The 15,575-nt window shown below is 37.6% G+C and overlaps 2 long non-coding RNA genes across 3 annotated transcripts in view; both read right to left on the bottom strand.

Moving 5' to 3' along the window:
• LOC112977021 overlaps window positions 1-1,359 on the bottom strand; it is a 26,227-nt gene extending 24,868 nt beyond the window's left edge. For both annotated transcript variants that reach the window (XR_003257262.1, XR_003257263.1), the window contains exon 1: window positions 157-1,359. This is a non-coding gene — a long non-coding RNA (uncharacterized LOC112977021). The remainder of the gene's footprint in view (window positions 1-156) is intronic.
• A 10,909-nt stretch (window positions 1,360-12,268) lies between these two features.
• LOC112977004 lies at window positions 12,269-15,138 on the bottom strand. Its single transcript, XR_003257252.1, has 3 exons — window positions 14,628-15,138; window positions 13,804-13,864; window positions 12,269-12,971 (listed from the first exon to the last, which is right to left on the bottom strand). It is a non-coding gene; the product is annotated as an uncharacterized LOC112977004 (long non-coding RNA).
• Window positions 15,139-15,575: the final 437 nt, after the last annotated feature.

Genomic DNA, 15,575 nt, shown 5'->3' with positions numbered 1-15,575 from the left:
TTTTTTTTTTTTTTTACATGTAGATTGTAATTCTGGAAAAATGAATTTAGATTCATAGAAAAATTTAGGTTGAAAGAGACCTCATGAGATCACCTGGTCTAACCCCCTCAAAGCAGTGCCACCTTCAAAGTTAGATCAGGTTGTTTGAGATCTTACCCAGTTGAGGTTTGAAAAACTCCACAGATGGACTTTTTCTAGTGCTTAGCTGCTCTCATGATGAAGAATATTTTCCTCATGTCCAAAAAAATTTCCCTTGTTGCAACTTGTGATCATCACTTCTTGTCTTTTTGCAGTGCTCTTGTTAGGAGAGTCTCATTCCATCTTCTCTATAACCTCCCTTTGGATAGTGGAAGACAGCAACTGGCTCCCCCATCTGTCCTTAGCCTCTTCCAGGCTAAGTAAATCCAGTTCCCTCAGCAGCTCCTCACATGGCATATGTCTAGCTTCCTAACCATCTTGGTGGCTTTCCTCTGGGCTCACTCCAGTTTATCACTATCTTCACCAAGGTCTCTACACTAGACACAATATGCCAGATACAGCTACATGAATTAACCTGCTACAGGCAATGTCAATTGGAATAGCTCATCAGTGAAAGCTGTAAACTAACTTTGCCTACAGCGGATTACGGAGATTTCACATGCTTCCATCCGGTAAGAGCTAGAGGTACCATAACTCCTGGCAAATGACAACTAAAAACTTCAGCAACATCTGGAAGAGTTTTTTGCCTACTGTCTAAGTCTGAACTCCTTTTAGATGGGTCTGGTTTGGAGATGTTTTATGCTGAAATCCACTTATTTTGCAATGAGGAAAAGCAGAATTACCAGGTTTCCTAGCTGCTCACTGTCATTACCATAGTTCCCCTGGAAAGACATATAAAGCTTTCCAGTTGACTGGAAAAGAACAGTTGAGCTTTTTGCTACAAAGGACTTAAGGCTTTGTCTCTACTTCCAGGCAAGAGCAAATACAGGAACAGTGTGGACATGGATAAAGCTTTCAGTGGGAATGTTAATCCAAGCTAGGTTAATTCAGTACTCAGAAATGATACTCAGTCATTTAGGGGATGTACACATCACTTTTGTTTATGGCCCAAAGTCTAATTTTTAGGCACCTGTCTCCCATATCTTGTGCTAGAATCATTCCCATTACAGTCCGAGAAAATTCACCTGCTGGCCAGTGAGCACATCAGTATGCCAAAATCCCAGCTGTCTTGACAGCCTGGGGAGYTGTCACAGGGCTGCAGACAAGATTGTTTGGACAAGGCAGTTAAGTACAAAACATATTAGGAATATATCATAGCCCTCTGTTATTCAGACCAGGAATCAACACAGATGTGTGGGGATACGCTAACAACAATAATAAAGATTTTCATCTTCAAGGAGGGACCCAGAAGACAAAGGCAGGATACTCTCTCGATTTCGTTCCACAGTCTTTAAGAGGAACACCATGAGGGCCAAATAAGAATGAGTGGCAATGCAACTCTTGCCCTAGGGAGTGAAGCAGCTAAACAGATCATTTGCACTGAAGCCATTTACAGAATGGCTATGAATAACCCACATGTTGATCTTTGGCTTCCTGCAGCCTGTGCCAGTGCAAGAAACGACTCCAGGAATAATTTCAGAAAAAAGCCCTGTCCACTTGCTGACTTCCATTCTGCCTTTTGCTTTCACATCCACTTTCAGATAAAATTGCTCCTGGTTGGAATATCCTAGCATATTGCAATGCTATGAAAAAATTACATTACTGCTCTGTTTTTCCTGCCTTGGGAAAGGAAAACAATCTTTACATTCTCTTCTTAGAGTGCTCTTGCATCCGCTTTGTCAGTGGGTTTGGATGGAGCCTGGAAGAAAATTTACATTCTGCAGAACAACACTGTACAGTCCCTTATCATTTCCCATGTTTTGTGAGTCCCATAATGTGCGTTCCAGCCCCATCTTCTGTAAATTTCTTCCATACAGCAACACTGTAACTTTTCTCAAGCCAGCATTACATTTCCTAACACCCTCTGCCCCAGTAAACAACACTTCGTTTGAGTATCTCCATTGGTAAATCTATCGACTGAATGAAACTAACTGCCTAGTCAATAGGAAAAAGTCCAATGGCAACATAGGAAGTCAGGAAACACTGTGGATGGATCCAGCAAAAATTACTGGGGGGAAAATTAAATGCCTGTACGGAAACTGTTGTAATTTAGTTTTATTCCAGGTCTAAAAGTGGAAAAACTTAAAGCTTCATACTACTYTACAGCAGCGCCGTTCAGGGTCTGCCAATGTTTCCATTATGAACTGCAATTTTCAGGGGTTTATAACTTGGCCATAAAACTTTGCTTTGGGATGAAACTAGAAATAAAAGTTCTCCACCCAAAAACTAATTCTCTATGCCCCCATTTTTTACAAAGAGAGTTAAACCGAATTTGCTTATTTTTTAAGCCAGTTCAATTAAAAAAAAAAAAAAAGAAACTTTTTTGTCATGTTCTGTCTAAACACAAAATGTAGGTTAATTTAGAAAGGTCTGGGGTTAAAGCGGATGACAAACCAAACACACCTTAAAATTATTGCACTGCAAGACAGCAAAGGTCTTTTCGGTCTGTGTTAAAAATTTGAGCATCATTCCTAAGAGACAGGCAGCAGTTATTCTGTGCAATTTTGCAATGGCAAGGCCTCATCTAGAATACTCTGCCCAACTTGACCATCACATTTTAGGAGGAGTAAAGCCACAGAAGAACAATAAAATTGTTACAGATCTACAAAACATGACATATGAGGAAAGACTGAAGAACTTAATATTATCTAGAAACAGAACAGTAAGGGATAAATGGCAACAGTCTCCCAATATGCAAAAATATATTATAAAGAGGATAGTGATCAGATGATTTCCAGGTTCACTTGAAACAGAATAAGAAAGAATTAGTTTACTTGCAAGGAAAGTGTTTCAGGTTACATGTCTGTAAAGTTCTTTTTTTTCTAAATACATGGCAGTGAAGTCATGTAGTGAATTGATCAATAACAGGTTAAACAACAGCATAGCAGGAACAGAAGAAATGATCCTTCATAGTGCCCCAAAAGTGCTTTTTACTCTTGCAAACAAAAATACAAAAAGAAGCTGAAAAATCAGGTGCTGTATTCCCTATTAATTCCACCTGCAGGGCATCATGCTAGTAAATGCTGAACTTTCTGTTTACAGCAGGTTTGTAATACCCGAGTATCACAAAAGCACAGAGTAACTGATGCTTGTTACGAGTCTAGCTCCAAAAAGTCTTTAAAGTGCTACTAGAATCCTTCCTTCTCTTCTCAGTTCTTTCTCTAAACCCCTTGTTTGTCTACTTGTATGATGACACCAAACTCCTTCCAGCTTCACACTCCAGCACATCTAAAATACTTATGTAAATGCTAATCAAACCTGGCTTCTAATTCTTTCTGCATAAAGATAGGGCATTTGGCCCAAACATTTTCCAAGTACATCAGTAAGAGTTTCTCATGCATGAAGTCTCATCAGCTTAATCCGAATTTTGGGTCCATCTGGTCATGCTACTTTTATGCTGAGGTTGGATAATCTATTTTGAAGCTAGTGGTGAAACTCAGCACTCAAATATAAAGAGGATGGACAATATTAACTTTAACTTTTTTGTCATGCTTTAAATTTTACTGTTACCCCTCTTGCTACTATTGGCAGATGCCAATATCCTCACCCAATACCTTTATCTGTAGCAGGCCCACTAAAGTCAGTGGGACCACTCAGCAACAGAACCTTGCTTGATATAGAGTACTGGAACCTGGGCCACTTCAGGTTTATTAAAAAAAAAAAAAGAAAGGACTTTGAATATGCAGTATATAATTCCAGCATTGTCTATCTCATCTGCTTAAAGAAATTGAACCAGATATTCCTAATTGCCCCCAAATCTTGAGACCAACTTAAAGATCACTTTATTTTTACTGAAAAATGTTCAGAGTTTGGGTGKTTTTTTTAAATCTGTACTTCTAGAGTTTTTAGAGCACATTTTCAAACTTTTCTTGCAACCATATGGACTAAAAACTTGTTTTATAAAATACGCCAAAAAACTCTCACATGACTGTATAGGAGCTACAGCTTTAAGAAATACATGAAAAAATCATGAAACTCACAACAAAACGGTAAATTTGTAACACTGCACTTATCCCATTATGCAATAGGTTTATTTTCCACATTTTATTCAGGATAGAGAAACTAGAGAGAACAAATTCTCTTTTTCAGTGTGACATTTGTTTTACTTTGTTATGCTAAACTAATATAATTTCAAGTGTCTTTTAACTAGCAATATTCTAACCTTTACCTAAAGAATTGTTCCCTATACAACCAAATAGATTACTGCCAGAATAATCTACACTGGTTTGAACAGAATTTAGGAAACAATTTTCCAATCTTTTGGGGAAGAATTAGAAATTTCTTCTGAGATTATTAGCAAAAAATATTGGCCTCTAGCCATTTCTGCAGTAGCTTATCATAAAGGCTTGGGGTTTATGGTAATCTCAATACAGTGCAAAAACACTGACTTATAATTTAAAAGATTATGATGCTTTGAAAAGCTTCAGAGTAGGTTTTGTATTTGACAGAGGGATCAGCTGATACAGCATTTAAAATTTGCAATGTGCATAAAATAAGGTATTGCTGATTCTTTCATAAAAACAGGCTTACCTCCAAGTGGTGCTGGAGGAAAATACCATTACCTTCTGCCCCTCTCAAAGGCTCCTGACATCTTCTGCTCCCCCTTTGGCACCTATAAATATTAAGTCTTCACTGGACTTAGGTTACAGGCCCCAGGATCTTTCCTCTGCTGCTTATGCACAGACTGTGCTGTTTCCCTTCACCCTCTCCAGCCATGTCTCATCAAATTGCATCAAGTTTATCCCTGTGATATCTGCTTCCCACATACTGGCTGTCAGTTCAAACACTATCATCTGGCTCACAGTTTCATTTACTGCTGTTGATTCTCACAAAAAAAAAAAAAAAAAGTACTGCAAGTTCATTAATGATATGAAACCAAGGATATTGCCATTTTTCTTCCAAAGAGATTAAATCCTCCGAGGCCATGTTTCCCAAGTAYAATATTATCTCACTCAGTACACCTCTGGTTGCAACTCTGGATCCAAATGGATTTGAAACCCAGATAATTATATTTCCACATTGGCTTGTGCAAGTTAAACCCAGCTTATTACTGACTGAACAGGCAAGATCATTACCTACTCACACTCAACCATACCAGCAGCCTACTGACAGATTCACATTAATCTGATGCTGACTTGAGATGTGATACCTTAGCCATCCACATGCCAAATACACTAGCGCACAATAAACATTAATTGATCACTAGGCTTCTCCTACTTCTACACTTCTACTGAGAGACGAATCCCCCTTTCTCACCAAGCGGACATGGATGGAGAGGAGCTGGGCTCTGATCTGAAAACAATTTCAGAAATGGACTAGACATCTCTTCCCAAATAAGACCAAACAGCTCAGGGTGAGCATCCCAAATCCACAACAGAGCAAAGTCAACCAAATCAGCTTAAATGATCTCTAACATAAGACTACACAAAAAGTTTGATTTTGCCTTGGAACAGGTCAGTTGTCAATTAGAGAGACGGCTTGAGACATGTGGAGACAGCTTGAGACATGTAGAAACGACTTAGAAACACAGGCCTCAGTAAAAGCTTGCAGACAAAGTGCACTAATCTGTCAAGATGTACGCAGAATTTGTGTGTCAGCAACGAGTGAGCTTGGATCTACACAGTGAAGTCACTGAACCACACAGAGAAATACATACTGTAGATACTGCCTGCTGGTGCTACAGGGGTCAGAAGTAACCACGCTGCTGCGCTGCATCATCACCTGGAGTGCACGACCTACAAAGTGGCTTCAAACTCCTCCACAACAGGGCTTTCTGCCAGTGCATTTGTGTTTTCTCACCCCTGCACAGGCTTCCTGCAGCATGATTTCTCTGTTCTTGTTACTGCTCTGGATGGTGCCCCACAGAGCACATTGTTTTCGTAAATAAACAGTATGTGCTACCTAAGTACTGCTCCATATTGCACTGTAAAAATACGACATCCAAGACTCAAATGCCCACAGACTGCTGCTTCTCCTCATTCCCCCCAGATTTTAACAAAATACACAGGAGATTGTTTTAGCTGCATAGAGCCCTACTGGGTACTTGAGGTTCTCTAGACCACACCTTACCTTAAATTAAGAAATTTTCAAGAGAAATAACTAAATGAAGCAATACTATTATAGACAGTCCCTGGGTTACCAGTCAAGAAATCGATGCCTGAGTAAGTTTAATCATGTAAGGACTGCAGTAACCTCCCTGAAATAGCTCAAAATATTATGAAATGGAATTTGTATGCAGAAAGCAAGGAAAACAGACCTTTTAATTTACCAGACTTACAACTATGAATATGACAATAGTGGTGGGTCAGGATGTTCCTGTTACATCAGGGGTTCTATAATTAGCCCCTAATTTTGTTTATAAGAGAATAAGAACATCTTTTAGTTTGCATTGGTTGCTGTATTAATTGCAACACAGGTCACTCCTCCCAAGCTGTCAGCAGCTTGCTACCATTTCACCTACATTTTCTCAAGGCTTAAAATTACATTGCTGAATTGACTCTTCAACATCCTCTGCTACTTGATGTACTATCCAGGAGAATCAGCTGGCACAGGGTCCAATCCATAGTAACTCCACTAATGTCAGGTCCTCAGCTGATGTATATTGGCATGGTTCTACTGGTCCCAATGGAGCTACACCAATTTACAGAAGGAACTGGCACAGATAACTCTGTTCTACTCTGTATAGCATTAACAGGTCCTCCTAATATTTATTGAAAGAACTTTTTATTTTCCTGCTGCGCTCGAAAGCCAAGTTCTTCCAAGGTGGTCTCAAACCAGTGCCTGGATCTGGATGTTAAGCTATTTTTGAATGTTAGTAAGTTTTGTGTGCCACAATCTTACCAAATTCGGCCAGCCAATCAGAAGTTAATCTCATTCAAAATTCTGAATATGATGTTGGGCAAGAATTTGGGGACATAAATTGTGCCATTTAATTATCTTTGTAAGCCAAAACACAATTCTGTCTACAAGAGACATTAGCACACACAGATGTTATATATGTAAATCATTATAACATATTCACTTGTGGTTATAGCACTGGAGGGAATYTGACAGAGTAAAATGAGGCCCATCATTCTTAGCAATACTTCAAACATTAATATTTGATTAAGTATGAAGAGAAAGTTTTTAAAAAATTGCAGCAAGATAAATTAAATTTAAATGACTTAAGATAATTACAGTATAGTCATTTTTAAAGCCCACTTTAAAGCAGATTGATACAGAGGAATACCATGTTAAATTTTCTGACACTTGCCTGTTTCACTACAAGTGAGTGACACTGATTTCAAATACAGCTATACACAACAGTAAATATAAGCAGTGCTTGGAAGACACAGACCTATGTTATTATTTCTGCTGCATGTGTAATGTAACCTATTACATTATTCCATTAAAATTCTGTAGCTAAAAATACAATGGCTGAAGCAATTTGCCCAACATTGCCTCCTGCCAAAGAACATAGATTGTCATAACTAAATGAAAAAAATGGACAGCATTTCTGAAAAATTAATTTTTCAGAAATATTATTTAACCCCAGAGTAGTAAATTTTAATACTGGAAAAAGGCAGGAAAAGTATTTCCCAGTCCTTCCCTGCCTTCTCTTTATCTCCCCATTCTCCCTTTCTTTTATCAATTTCACTGGTAAAATGAAAAAAAAGGAAAGAAGTAGAAGAGAGAAATGGAGACAAAAACCTCAAAGGAACAAAAAAGCATCTGTGGTTTTTGAAGATAAAACTCTTTTCCAGGCGGAAGGGGAGAGAGGAGGGAAGAAAAACTTTAGTCAAATAAAAATTCTTTGAAAAATAATTTTAACAAAACAGAAACTGTTGCACTGAAAAATTATTTTGATTAATTTTTTTCCACCAACACTATTTGTTTTATTTCAAAACTTCGTACAATAAAGGCAGCCAGCCTGCAAGTCTGGAATGTAATTCAGCACATGTTATTGGTGGATGATTTCAACACAGCCACAAGGGGAATGCATTTAAAGATCCATATGTTTGGTTGGCACCAAATCAAGTTCCATTAAATAATACTGTATTCAGCTACGCAACAAATTTACTTACCATACATTTCACATGAGAACTAATTTATTTCATAGGAATATTGCTGATGTTTATATTGGTTTACTGTAATGAAAACAGTATTTTCCAAACTATGAACAAATGCATACCAGTAGTTTTACAGTGGCTTAACCAAAGTACTGGTAGTGCTTCAAAAAGGGAATTTATACAATACGTATGTTTCTCAATACTGCTTGTGCCAAATGTAGTAAGGGGTTCCGCTAAGAAGATGGAACTTTCTTATAATTCAGGGAGAGCATACCTAATCTCCATATTGGCAACACAGCGAGTTCTTGAGGCCAGCAGGACCACAGATAATTCCAAACTTGAGAGCTTGCTGTGTCTGAAAATGCTTTTAAGAAAAGCAACATGCCTGTCCAGTTCTTGTAGAGTGGAGGATGATGAAAGACTCTTATTTCTCATGACACTCCACAGAAATTATGAAGGCACTCACTTAGTCACTCTTTTAACTGAACATTTAACCCCTAAATTTTCAATGTGAAACAAGGGCCCTTATACAAAATGCAAAATTCACATACCATTGCCTATCTGGTCAACAAAGCTGCCAAATATTTCCACATACAGAAAAAAACTGGCGACTGAATTGTGCTATAAAAACAATAGAACATCTTGAGGATTTCATTTAATAATTCCATGTGGTCTGGCATTAATCAGTTGGACATCTTCAGAAAAAAATATATTTCCTTAGTGGGGAAAAAAATAGTTCTTCCAAGAAAGTCACCTTCAGTGTTTCAGATGTTTATATTTTTGCTTAGAGAAGCATCATTTAAAAAAAAAAAATTTGAAAAGGAGCCAAGGATGATTTAATGATGCACTTACTGAAACTTCTGCAAATTGTCTTTTTTGTCAGCTTTCGATATACAAAATCTGCCTTGGCTCTTGTAATCTTAGTATCACAGTCTTCTCTTTTCATCAGGACAGTTCTGACTTCTGGTTATGAGTCATGCTAAATTATAAATACAAATGAAGCAGGGACTACACTGTTTCCAAAAAATATGTCAACATACTATTAAAAATACATGCAGCACCATCCTTCATTTTTGATCCGGTACATTACTGAGGAAATTATTTTAAATGAGCACACAGTACTCCACATCACCTTTGTACCTGCTGCAGGTGACAATAATAAAAATACAAAAACCTCTTCCTACAAAACAAAATTAGCATGGTTCCTAAGTGTAAATTGTGTCAGGGGATCCTAAGTTTTTCCACAGACTGACTGCTTAATAGCAGAGGGAATCTACTTCTAAACAACCTTCCTCTCCCTTCCCAAACCAGGCGGGGGGGAAGGAAAAGTGACAGAGAGGCACCCGTAAATCCTACTGACTGGAAAATACCCTAATGCATAACAAAGAAAGGATTCTTCCCATTTTCAAACACATGAGATCCTCATTGGGCATTTATTCAGCTGATTTAGACCGTAACTTGTTCAGAAGAAACACTGAAAAACATTAATTTCTCTGAAAGGTGGAAGGTCAAGGCTTAAGTCAAATGGGACCACCCAAAATCTGAACATTAGAGGCCTGATTTGAATGACTGCATATCTGGAAAAGTTCTACTGAGGGCAATGCAATAGTTCTTGGTCAGAAAGTTACCAATTATTCATTAATATTTCTGCAATGCAAACAGAAAGAAGGGAAGCTCCATTTTGTTTTAAGTATAAATGAAGTTTGCTGCTAGAATGGCGTATCACATTAACTAGCAGATGATTTTAACTAAAACTTCATGAAAAACTAAACATAAAAGAGCAACTTTCGTCAGATACAGGCATATCTTAACGAGGCTAAAGATTATCAATTACAAATCACAGCCATGAAAAGGGAAGGATGGTAGAACATTCAACAATTCTTATTACTCTGGAAGTATTAAATCACCATTTTTGCATTTTTGGCATACTACTGTGACCAGGGTTCATAATTATTTTGGCTGCCCCCCGAAAGACCTTGGCTACATTAGGAATTTCACCCCAAACCCTTCAAACTAAAATAAAACAAACTCCAACTTTGAAGCCAGACTTTCTACATAGATCCATCAGTGGGAACTATGGGATCTAAGTCAGTAGGAGTTGGTCACACGCTTGAGCATCAGTATTTGGCTGAAATGCGCCCTAGAGAGGATTTCTTTACACCAAGATCAACTATTACCATAGGTAAGTCTTGCAGTTTGATTTACTGTTTTGTAGTTCTGCATACTTCAAAGGCCAAGAACCAGCAGAAGTCATTCTATTAATTCTCTACTGTATACATGATAGTTATATCTCTTGATCGCTTGTGTATTCAAACTACAGTCTGATGTGCTTTATGTCTACCAGTACATGTTCTAACAAACTCCTTCACCTACGCAGAGCGCACAAGCAAACAATTAATTCTTCTGTGGTTTTATTCTGTGCATCAGAGTATTAGATTATTACTCCTCAGTACTGTATTTAATTTAAAGCAATAAGCACTTTAAAGAACCCTACGCATCATATCCTTGAATCACAAAATACCAACCACATAAAGTAGTGGAAAAGTCAGAAGCATACTCTCTGTGACCTCTTTTGACTGTCTTCACTATGKTTTAAGGCTCAGTTTACAAAATCTCATAGGCTTTATTCTCAGGAATCTAACTTCCTTGTCCCTGATCAAAGAATGTCACACGATCAAAGAATAATGTTTAATGGTCATTATACAGGCATTTTTTGAAAAAAAAAATTAATAAATATCAAGGAGTTTATTACACAATAAACCCACACAAGATTTCAGGTGCTGTTTTCATCACCAAAGCAGCATCTACAGCCCTCACACGCTTAATAAAACGAGTGGAGATTTCTGTACTTCAAATCAAACTCACAAAAGCCATCTCAATCACAGCAGGTAACCTAACAGAGCCAGGCTGTGCCTAGGGAATAAGAGGCCTTACTAGATCCACACCATTGGCACTTTTTTTTTTTTTTTTTTTTTTTACCAAACATTCAGTGAACACAGTACTCACCCGAGACATAGGGAACATAAACTCATTTTCCTCCTCTGCCTGAGAGGAGGCAAGTCAGTATCCCACATTCTCAGATTACTCTAACCAGCAATCAGCAGACTGATGCAGGAGGAGCTGCTCTGTCTTCTCTACTCCAACTGTAATAATTAAATAATCATTAAGAGAGAGATAGAGAACAAACTTAACTCTTTCCCAGGTACTCACCTAAGCAAGGTTAAATCTGGAATACCATCTCTGCTCTAGCAAATGATTATATGGTCTATAGTTAAAAGACATTTGATAAATTGACTATTTAAGTAATGGAGCAAGGCCTGGAACACCAGTGAACATGCTCAGATGGGCAGAGGAATTAAATCCAGGTGTCTCATGTCTTAAGCTAACACTCTAAGCACTGAAGTACAAAATGGGGGTAGAGGTACCACTGCCTTTTTCTTCTGACTCTCATTTGCAAAGACAAATATTCTCACTCACAGCTTCATACAGGAAAAGCAATTGTCTCGCACATTCTGGGCGAGTGCTACTGATCAGTCTGCAAGTAAGAACACGAACAGGATGTAGTAAAGTCCCATGGCAGCATATAAGGAAACATTTGAGCAGGCAATCTGATATTGAAAATAGAATGGACAGCCGTTTCTTCTGAGTAGTGATATTGCGTATGCCCAATGGAGAAAAAAAAAAAAAAAGGTAGGAAACTGCATGAATTGGCACTTGTGTTATTTCCTTTCTCTGAAGCACCTTTAACCAGCTGTATCACAAATGAAGGCTGACTCAAGTTGAAAAAGTCACAGAAAAGGTTTTTCTTTGAAGATCTCCCAAATAAACTTCTTGACTGTCTTAGAATATGCATCAACTGGAAAGTAAACTCCTAATGCTTTCCTCCATCTATGTCTTAACAAATTTCATTCTAACATACTCCACTAGGTTCCCATTTCCATATTTTGCCATCTGGATCTCATCTTTATAAATACAAGTTACATTCACCCACTTGGCTCACTTCATCTGTAGAGACTTGTTAAATGGCTTTAAAGATGATTTACTAAAAAAACTAGAGTGTAAAGATTTAACAGGAGAAGAGATTAATTTAAGTAGAGAACTTCTTACTTTAATGTCAAAATTATGTTACCAATGATTTTTGGCTTCCCATATTGATTAGCTGATTTCTGCCCTATTCACATTTGCTCTCTGGCTCTACATGTCTGTACTACCACATAAATTACATAGAAAGCACCCGAGTTCACAGCACTGATCTAGTCACTAATTTCAAATGTCTGAAATACAAATGTGTAATGTCAGAAGATTAAAAACCAAAAACAGTCCACACACTAGTGCTTTGTTTCTGAAGCAGTACAGAACACACTTACTGAGCCCAAGAGAGTTAAAGTTTAAATTAAACTTGTTTTCTTTTGCTCACTGAATTATGTTTTTCCCCCAAACAGTACCAAGCTTCAACAAAGTAACGTCAGTCTGAATGGTTTTACTCACTCAATTACTTCAGCTATATTTTTAAGTGGTATTAAAGTCTGTATTTAAATGCCAAACTCTATTCTAGGTTTGAAAAATAATAACAAAGGTCTTAGAAGAATTACTAAGAACATAAATAGTATGCCAACTAATTGCTTCTGCCTTCTCCAGATCAGCACAGAGCCTTCTTCTTTCCAGTTAATGTTGTATCTTCAGTAGCTCAGGTGATATAGATGCACACTTGGAACTGAAATTTGCATTTTATTCTTTAAAATGATGTACAGGAGYGTATCTTTAATCATGATTTTCTCTTTCACTCTGAAAAAAAGAAAAAGGAGAAAGCTCATGTAAAGAAAAAAGAGACTGGGCCCTGAGTTTGGTCCTCCTCAAAGTACTTGGCTTGTATCTCCCTAACATTTTCAGATGTAAACGCCCCTACATTCTCCTTATCTAAATCTACATATAATTGATAAGACACACCAGCTTAGGGTTCTGTATGCCCTAGCACTTCATATTGTAACTCCATCTCAGCAATATGCAACTAGCTATTCAAACGGGAACTGTTTTTAATCATTAAACATTTTATGAAGTACTTCAAACTCCGCCCAAAAATCAACAGGTAGATCCCAGAAAAGTAGTGCCATAAGCTTTGCTGAGATGCCCTTTTGGGCAAATGAACCACTGCACTGTGCTCCAGTATCAATTTAAAAATAATTTTTAAGTGCAGTGAAAGAGGTCCAGGTCAAAAAGGAAAGCCCAGAAAGTCAAAAACCTATCTGGATTACTTCTGTCATATGCTATCAACCAGCTAGGCTAACTTTGGCTATTAAAGTTTTCATCTGACTAGAGATTTAACAGCAGAACCACTGTCTTCAAGGACTAATATTGCTTCTGGCTGCTTTTCAATACCAACCAGCAGTCCAACTTTTTCTGGGCTAAGCCTCAATCTGTTTGTCCAACCTGAGCTAGGCACCGGCTAGGATATGGAACCACACCATCCTCAGCAAATGCGCTAGGAAAGTCATACTATCCGCACTGTAAGTATCTGCAGACTGAAGGAAAACATTATCTAGAAGCTTTCTAACTTCCCAAAAGGTTCTCAAGAGTTTTAAGGTCATTGGATGACTTGGGATCCCTTTACAGCATATACCTATTTTATGTCATGATGTATCTCCTGATTAGCCGGTGTTCCACTCGCAAGCTGAGGAAGACTGAAGAAATCAGACAAGTTAAGGACTTGACTGTTTTATAAGAATATGGTAAAATACAGACTTTCATAATTGTTTCCCAGTTTATATAAAGAGAACAAAACAAAACTGCATCCACTGTATTTACAATTGTTGAGATTGCAAAGAATAGTCAAAAGAACTGGGTTTGACTTGGTAATAATTTCTATTCCCACCATGATCTTTATTTCAATTGTTTTAAGCTATTCTCTGACATTGTTAAGTCACCTTGCCAAGAGCCTGTCATTTTCCCATCCCATTGCACTTGTCACCAAAATGAATTACCATCTCGCATTAGTGCTTCAGAAAGCCTCCAAATAGCAACTGTAGCAAGAGTAGAAAATGATGCAAAACTCAAAATGATGTAGCATCACTACAATGTTAAAACTCTACTTGTCACAGATTGTTATTAGAGTTGGGCTAAGGCAATGTTAGCTCAGCTGCCTCTGAACACACCTGTTTCAATTTAATTTGTAATAATTAGGAAGCCTAGGGCACCAGGAAAAAATACTTTTCAGTTACTGTTTCAAATAGTAGAGTTTTCATGTGCCATTTAAAATCCTGTTTTTCAGAACAGACTGCTGACTTGCTAATGCTAGCAAAATGAAATAAAGCAAAATATTTTTAGTAGCAGGAAGTTGTTACTTGCTACTGCCAATTCCATGCCTTGCACTTGAACAGTGACATTTTTTCCCCTTTGCTAATTCTTCAAGATAGGTAAAAGCTGGCTTACAGTGCATGAGGATACGAACAAAACTTAGTCCCCTGGAGTTGGCTGACACTTCTGGAGTAATAGCCAATACTGGCAACAATTTGCTGTGACAGAGCAAACAACAGTGTCCTAGATCCACTCTGTGGTAAAGGGGGAAGGAGAAGATTAAGCAATAGACTTGGATGTATTGACTTTGGCAAAAGGCTGAATACCTTGTCATGCTAAAAAATTACTGAATCTGAGGAGAGAAAATGGGGCAAAGGGGGAAAAATAAAAGTAGTATAAAAATTACATAAGAATAGATATTTATACGCTGAGTTAATTTATCAAGCTGACAGAGATGAATCATCCACCATTAAAACAACGGGACACAAGGTTTCTTTATATCACAATCATTATTTACAACCCCTTTAAACGTTCAGAGAGAATTCAAGTATTCCCATCTTTTAGTTTAAAATGTGATCTTGCAGGCAAAAATAAAACTGCTGGCAAAAATAAGTTTCTACAGGAACAGTGCCCAAAGAATGATTTTTTCAAAAACAGGATATATCTTAACAATCATCATGGCACTTCTTTTTTTTTTTTAACCTACACTTATAAGCCACATAGGGCTCAAGCAGCTCACACAGAACAACATCTCTAGTAACACCACAGTGACAGTAGGTAACAACCAGCATCAGTGGTATAGCCAGACACACCTACTTAGGACTTCTTTAAATACAACACAGACCTCAGTTATTTTTTTGAAGTGACATACAACTCTGCTTTGATGCAGATTCATTTCCACAAGCTGAAAATCCTACTGAAGCCARCAGGGCTACTCTCAGTGAACTAACTTGAACATTTAGTTCCACAGGTAAAGCCCCATCATTTTAATTTTGAGAGTAACTTGCCTTTTGTCAGCCGTAACCCCATTAGAAAGACAATCATGCTACTGTATATTTTTCCATCTTAGAACACAAAGGAAAATGGATTTGAAAAACT

This window comes from Apteryx rowi, unplaced genomic scaffold (assembly GCF_003343035.1).
Source record: "Apteryx rowi isolate R43461 unplaced genomic scaffold, aptRow1 scaffold_79, whole genome shotgun sequence".
Lineage (NCBI taxonomy): Eukaryota > Metazoa > Chordata > Aves > Apterygiformes > Apterygidae > Apteryx > Apteryx rowi.
Note: the sequence above shows the minus strand (reverse complement) of the source record. Positions and strands in the feature narration are given on the sequence as shown.